This window comes from Schistocerca americana, chromosome 5, assembly GCF_021461395.2.
Source record: "Schistocerca americana isolate TAMUIC-IGC-003095 chromosome 5, iqSchAmer2.1, whole genome shotgun sequence".
NCBI lineage: Eukaryota > Metazoa > Arthropoda > Insecta > Orthoptera > Acrididae > Schistocerca > Schistocerca americana.
The window spans coordinates 645,262,881-645,269,948 of NC_060123.1; positions in this window are offsets into that span (position 1 = coordinate 645,262,881).

Genomic DNA, 7,068 nt, shown 5'->3' on the forward strand with positions numbered 1-7,068 from the left:
GTACTTAAACATCTCGTTTAAACTCTGGAAAATGCTTATAAAAATTCATTCCGTTTCCCAACTGTAATTCCGCTAATAGTGCTGATGCATCGAAAGATTTACCTTCAACTTGACTTTCTGTTAGTTACCTTCTAGTTTTTACCAATTTATCCCATAGTCTCTTGGACTTGTTGGTATTGTTAATGACTTCCTCCCGTAAAGCTGCCCATTTCCTAAATTGCGTGAAGTTTCCTGAAATATTTGATCTAACAATGTTGTATTTTATCCTCCAAACCTGAATGTATGGTGTTCGAATAAACAGAATCTCCGTTGTCTGTTCTCTGTCCTAAAATTTCTATGCGCGTTTGCGCGTCTGACGTCTGATCTTCTACCAACTTATATACTATTTTTGCAAAGTCACCTAAACTATCTGTGTCTGCATGCAAACGTTTAACACGTTCATTTATTTCTTCGTGAACTCAGTCACATTGTTTCAGGACTGCGGTGTGTATTTCTTATCTTAACAAGTGGAGCCTTTGACCTACTTTATGTCCAAACGCGTCTCTAACGCTTCGTGAGTGTCTTTAATCTGAGTTTCTAATTCTTGTGACAGTGTTTTTTGGTGTTACATTACTTGTTCAGGAATATCTTTAATCTGATTTCGTAAGTGTGAAAAGTGTTTATCAAGTTTTTTGTAATAACATTTCCATATTAACTGATGTTGAAATTTTCTTGTTATCATCGGCGTAAACAAACTCACAAATATTACCCAATCACCGCACTACACTCACAAAACAAATTTTGACGTGAAATACTGGTGCAGCTCACCGTAGCCATACTGCGTGATGACGACGCAGTGGTTTAGATGGCGAGCTGGCGTCGCGGTGGTGCGGACTGCGTGCTGGCGCCGCATCGGTGTCGGCTGTGCGCTGTGCGCTGTGGCTCCGTCAGCTGTCGGGCGGCTGCACGCTGACCGGACGCCGCCGGCTGGCTGTGCGCTCGCTTTCGGCGGGTCGTCCACGGCTGCGTGTTTCGTCGCTGCAGACGGATGCACCGAGTCGAGGCGCACCGTCATTGTTGTTTATGCTCCCTGTTTCCCTTGGCAACACATCTTCTCTTTGCTGATTTACTACGGAATGTCTTCCTTTCAATCTGTTTTTTATCTGCCACTTTCCCCTTACAACCGTACGGTCACCACACGGAGTGTTTATTAAATGGCTGATGACCGCTTCATTTTAGTGTAGCAATGTTTTGACTGCTTAAGCAACATCTATTCTGGACCTATTACTCCATACAGCTGCACCTGACACCGCAGTTTTAACATTCCCTTATTAGAATTGTGTAGATACTCAGCTTTTCTACTCTTCTCATTTACCTCATGGTCCAGCTATGCTGTGCTCTGTTCTTCTCGACATCGAACTTCTTTCTTCCGTGCAGATTTGTGTAGGTAAAGTGGCTGTAAAACAAATAACTGCTTCTCTACTTAAATAAAGGACAGACTGGTCCCAACTGACTCTGTATATTGTCACCAACTTTTACGAAAGGTTACACGTTACGTGGGAACCAACTATCATTACTGTCTCAAAGACCTCTCGTTAATACTCTGTCGGTGAATAATATATAAAAACAATCGCTTATCTACATCATATTCGTATTCCTTCGTGCCGCAAATCTTCCATGGTACTAGAGCTCCTTCATTTCTCCTTGCTCCGTGGAGATTACAAATGCCCTCTGGCAGGTAGACTCCGCACTTACTTTCCCGCAGTATGTGGCCCGGTGCCTACAAACTACTTGCAGTGACGCACATCTTTACTCTGAGTTCTGTATTTGACGTACGTCACACGTGTCCTTCCATTAATGGCGTGGATCACTAGAACGTATGATGCCCACACTCCCGTACTAGACATACTTTGATATGATACTTGTTCCTATGGATCCCTACAATATGGAATGAGGAATCTGATCCGAAGTAAAATTATCGTGTCGTAACGTAGCTGGTGTTATAACCAATTCGTCATTAATCCACTTGTGTACATTAGACGATAAACCAATTCTCGGTTAACTGACATACACACATAAAAAAAAGTTTTGCATCACCTTGGTTTCCAGAACTCCTGAAGACAGACGTTGATTGTGGATATCATATCACAGACACAGTCCCTTTGACCAGAGATGTCACTAAACCCGCCAAAACATGTAAACAACCATGCATGAGCAGCGCCTATGAGACGGAGGGGGTCCGACAGCCGATCAGTTCCAGTCATTCCACCAGGAAGGAGGTACACGGATCTTGTTGCCACTAGTTCAACCCTGTCCAGACGGTCAATACAGCGGTTCGATCGCGTCCGCATTGTTACTTTGTGTCAGGGAGGGCTCTCAATAAGGAAAGTGTCCAGGCGTCTCGGAGTCAACCAAAGCGATGTAGTTCAGACATGGAGGAGATACAGAGAGACGGGAACGGTGGATGACACGCCTCGCTCAGGCCGCCCAAGGGCCACTACTGCAGTGGATGACCGCTACCTACGGATAATGGCCCGGAGGTAACCTGATAGCAACGCCACCATGTTGAATAACGCTTTTCGTACAACCAAAGGACATCGTATTACGACTCAGATTGTGTACAATAGGCTGCGTGATGCCCAGCTTCACTCCCGAGTCCGCAGCTCGTGGTCGTGCGGTAGCGTTCTCGCTTCCCACGCCCGGGGTCCCGGGTTCGATTCCCGGCGGGGTCAGGGATTTTCTCTGTCTCATGATGACTGGGTGTTGGGTGATGTCCTTAGGTTAGTTCGGTTTAAGTAGTTCTAAGGTCTTGGGGACTGATGACTTCAGATGTTAAGTCCCATAGTGCTCAGAGCCATTTTTCACTCCCGACATTAATGGCGACATCCATCTTTGCAGCCACGACACCATGCAGCTCGGTACAGATTAGTCTAACAATATGCCGAATGGACCGTTCAGGATTGGCATCACGTTCTCTTCACCGATGAGTCTCGCATATGCCTTCAACCAGACAACCGTTGGAGGCGTGTTTGGAGGCAACCCGGTCAGGCTGAACCGCTTAGACACACTGTCCAGCAAATACAGCAAGGTGGAGGTTCTCTGCTGTTTTTGGGTGGCATTACGTGGTACCGACATACGCCGCTGGTAGTCATGGAAGGCACCATAACGGCTATACGATACGTGAATGCCATCCTGGAGTGGCCAGCATGTTCTCCAGACACGAACCCTATCGGACACACCAGGGATAGATTGAAAAGGGCTGTTTATGGGCGATGCGACTCACCAACCACTCTGAGGGATCTATGACGAGCCGGCCGCATTGGCCGAGCGGTTAAAGGCGCTACAGTCTGGAACCGCACGACCGCTACGGTCGCAGGTTCGAATCCTGCCTCGGGGATGGATGTGTGTGATGTCCTTAGGTTAGTTAGGTTTAAGTAGTTCTAAGTTCTAGGGGACTTATGACCACAGCAGTTGAGTCCCATAGTGCTCAGAGCCATTTGAACCATTGATCTATGACGAATCGCCGTAGAGGAGTGGGACATTCTGGACCAATTTTGATGAACTTGTGGACAGTATGCGACGACGAATACAGGCGAGCATCGATGCAAGTGGACGTGCGACTGGGGATTAGAGGTACTGGTGTGTACAGCTGTCTGAATCACCACCTCTTAAGGTCTCGCTGTTTGGTGGTACAGCATGCAATGTGTAGTTTTCATGAGCAATTAAAAGAGCGGAATTGATGTTTATGTTGATCTCTATTCAAATTTTCTGTACAGGTTCCGGAACTCTTGGGACTGAGGTGATAAAAAACTTTTTTTAAATGTGTGTATTATTGAACTGTCGATTTGAAATTTCAATACTAATTTGCTCTAATTTGCTATTCATTAATACGCACAGATAACTGAAACAAACTTACGGTCGCCCGCTCGCTGCACCAGCAACTCTAGTATACTGAAATACTGAAGTAATGGCAACAGCAGCGGAGCTCTGCTCGTTTTCTTATTAACGTACGACACTACTCAACTTCTCACAATACATTGACACAGATATAAAATGGAAATACTACAGCGAAAGGGATGTTTGTTTTTTGGTTGTTAAACAGAATAGCTGTTCGTAACACTGGCACTGCCCATTAAATGTTCATTAGCGGGAGGGTCTCGTCCACTAGAATATTACGACGTTACTCACCCTGATGCTTGATGTTGGCTGTTTCCACTATACCTGTCTGGGGAACTGTTTGCATTTACTAGTATACATTAGCTTCGAAAGTGGATCAATAATTGATACATTTCCTGGTATAGTGATTTCAGTAATAATTGCAGGGTAATGCTCACTGAATACTGAAGACGTTAATTTCGTCAATAAATATCAAATAATGTAAAATAGAAAACTCATATTCATGTTTTGACAATTCAAACGTAATGCCCTTTCTATTTAAGAAACAAATGTTTAATAAAAAAATTTTTGAAAGCTATCACTGGAAATGTGATAATACCGACGAATGTTAAAATCATTTAATCCGAGCATGACCTGTTATTTTTGTGAAATACGTTTTAATAGACTTTCCAAGAAATTAAGATTATTATCCTTTGGTTCAGAAAACATAGATCACGCTGTCATTATTATTTAGCTGTTGTTCAACTGTGAGCAGTTAACATAAAGCATTGTCAAAGTGTCAGACTGATCAAACAATGTTAATAGAATATTATCCGCCCATTTAAATGATTTTCTATCTCTTAATACAACTCGGAATTTCACTTTAGGAAAGGAAGATCCTATCATGGAAAATTATCGAGTTGAAACATTGCAATTACTATCTCAATTAAAAACTATAATTTGAACACTATGAGTGTAAACGCTGGAATGTCTGTACATACTCGTACATTAAATTGTTTAGACCTTACTACGTGAATATTCTTAGGTGGTTCGGCGGATAGCATTATGTAGCAATAAATGGTACAGACCCTTCATGGCGTTGATTTACAACGCATCGTCCCCTAAGCTCCTCGGAGTATGGGACATTTATCATCATCATCATCATCATCAAGCTCTTCCAGTTTTGTACTGCTCCCACATAATTCCGAATACTCGCTGACCATACCAAACCTTATCATACCAGCATGACGACGAACAGTTCAGCACCATTACAAGCACACACAGACCTCAGCTCACTCTCACTGTAATGCATTTTCCGCCTGGAGCAGAAGCAGTCTAATAAGGCAAGGCAAATGGCAGCCTCTCCAACAACTATTTCGCGCGAAGGTGCTTCCAAAGACATTAATGAAGCCTCCCGATCGATACTCTCATACATAATGTTATACTCTTGACTGTTCCAGCGTGTCTACATACAATACTGTAAACATTTATCATTAATGTATTGACACACAGTGTTATACCGACAGATTAACACCAATGTGCGAACCAACAATTTTATTAGGTGGAGCAAGGCCACCGCGTAATTTTACAAAAAGATAAACTTTCTTCGAAAACAAAAGGCTTCTTCTCCTGCCACAATTTTATAACAAGCCAAAGGATAAGCCACCTTATTGAATTGAAGTATTAGCAACTGAACTGAATTTACTTTTCTTCGTCGGGTTTCCTCTTGACGGTTTCCGGCGGATGCCGAGGAAGTAGACGGGCGCAGAGACCGGGGTCGATGGCCGGCGCAGCGAAGACGTGGCACCTGGACGTTTCGGCTGCGTCGAAGTCTCTTCCGGGCGGCAGTCCGCGGCTGGTCGAGAGACGCCTGCATCTCTTTTTTCGGCTATTTAACACGGCGGCTCCAGTCATCCTCCGCTGATTCCGGAGTGATGATTGGCGGCCATTGGCGAACCCTGACTGGTGGACGGTGATATCATAGTGTGACCATCCGCGCCGGAAAGAGACTCGTGCGCGTGCGTAGTTCGCGGTTGATTGAATGTATGGCGGGAACGCCTCTAGCGCCGGCTGGCGGAACGCGCCGGCACTAAGTTGCAGGCGCCGATTAACTCAGCCGCGGTAGCCGACCGTTGGGTCTATGTGGCTGTGCGCGCAACGGCACATAGCTCACTGAATTAAATAAAATTAATAAAAATATTCACACCATAAGTATTACTGAGAAAATATACAGAATCTTAACCATAAATTGAAGCGAGTAACCGACAATCTACAGTGTTACGGTGTTACAGATTATGCGATCTGCCCGGAAAAAGCGCGTGCTTTTGAACTGAGATGAAATGCTTTCGTATTTCATTCTTGTTCATGATCCGATAATTTATGCCTACAGAAAGCCGATGTTTCCACGTTCACTGGAGGTGGCACTGTATCATCACGAATACGACAGATCCCGTCAGTTAATTTCTGAAATTCTTGTTCTTCTTTTCCGTCTGTTTTCTTCGTTCTATAATGTTTCCCCGATTGTCGTTCTATTGGTAGATCTGCTGTTTCTATCACTTTGGTTAAATAACTCGACCAACGCTTTCCCATTCCAACTTTTAATATCTGCCTGAATTCCCTTGAATTGGAAGGTACTTTTTGCTACATCTTCCTTTTCACGTTGTGTAGTTTCTTTAGTGGATATAGGAACGAGGAATAGAAGCCGATCTTGAACAGAGAATTTAGACGTTCATTTATTCTACATGTAATATCAAACAGTAAATACATAACTTTGTTGCCGTATTTGGAGTGTGAGTAGCTAACAGTAGAATTATGTATACGTACGCACATACAAAAGATTTATGAATGTGTCACTCTTCAATACAATGTCTATTCAGAACATGTTTAGCACTGGCCACTATGAAAGTCCGTAAATGTTATTCAACTGGCGAACGCACAAAATGGGGCCAGTGCAAGAATATTCGAACTTAAGTACATCCGCCGCTGAAGCCTCGGAGAGTGGATGCTTGCACCTCATTGGCAGCGACGTAATAGTTGGTGGCAGGCAGTGCCCTCGTGCTACGGAGGCGGCTATACAAAACCAGTTTCTCCGTGCGTTCGTCACAAGATTGGTCATAATCGGTTAAGTATTTTTCTGATCGCTTAATATGGTCACAGTGGTCCTTAAATTGACCCGCAGTGTTCTTGAAATGTGTCTGATTTCCCTAGTCGTTA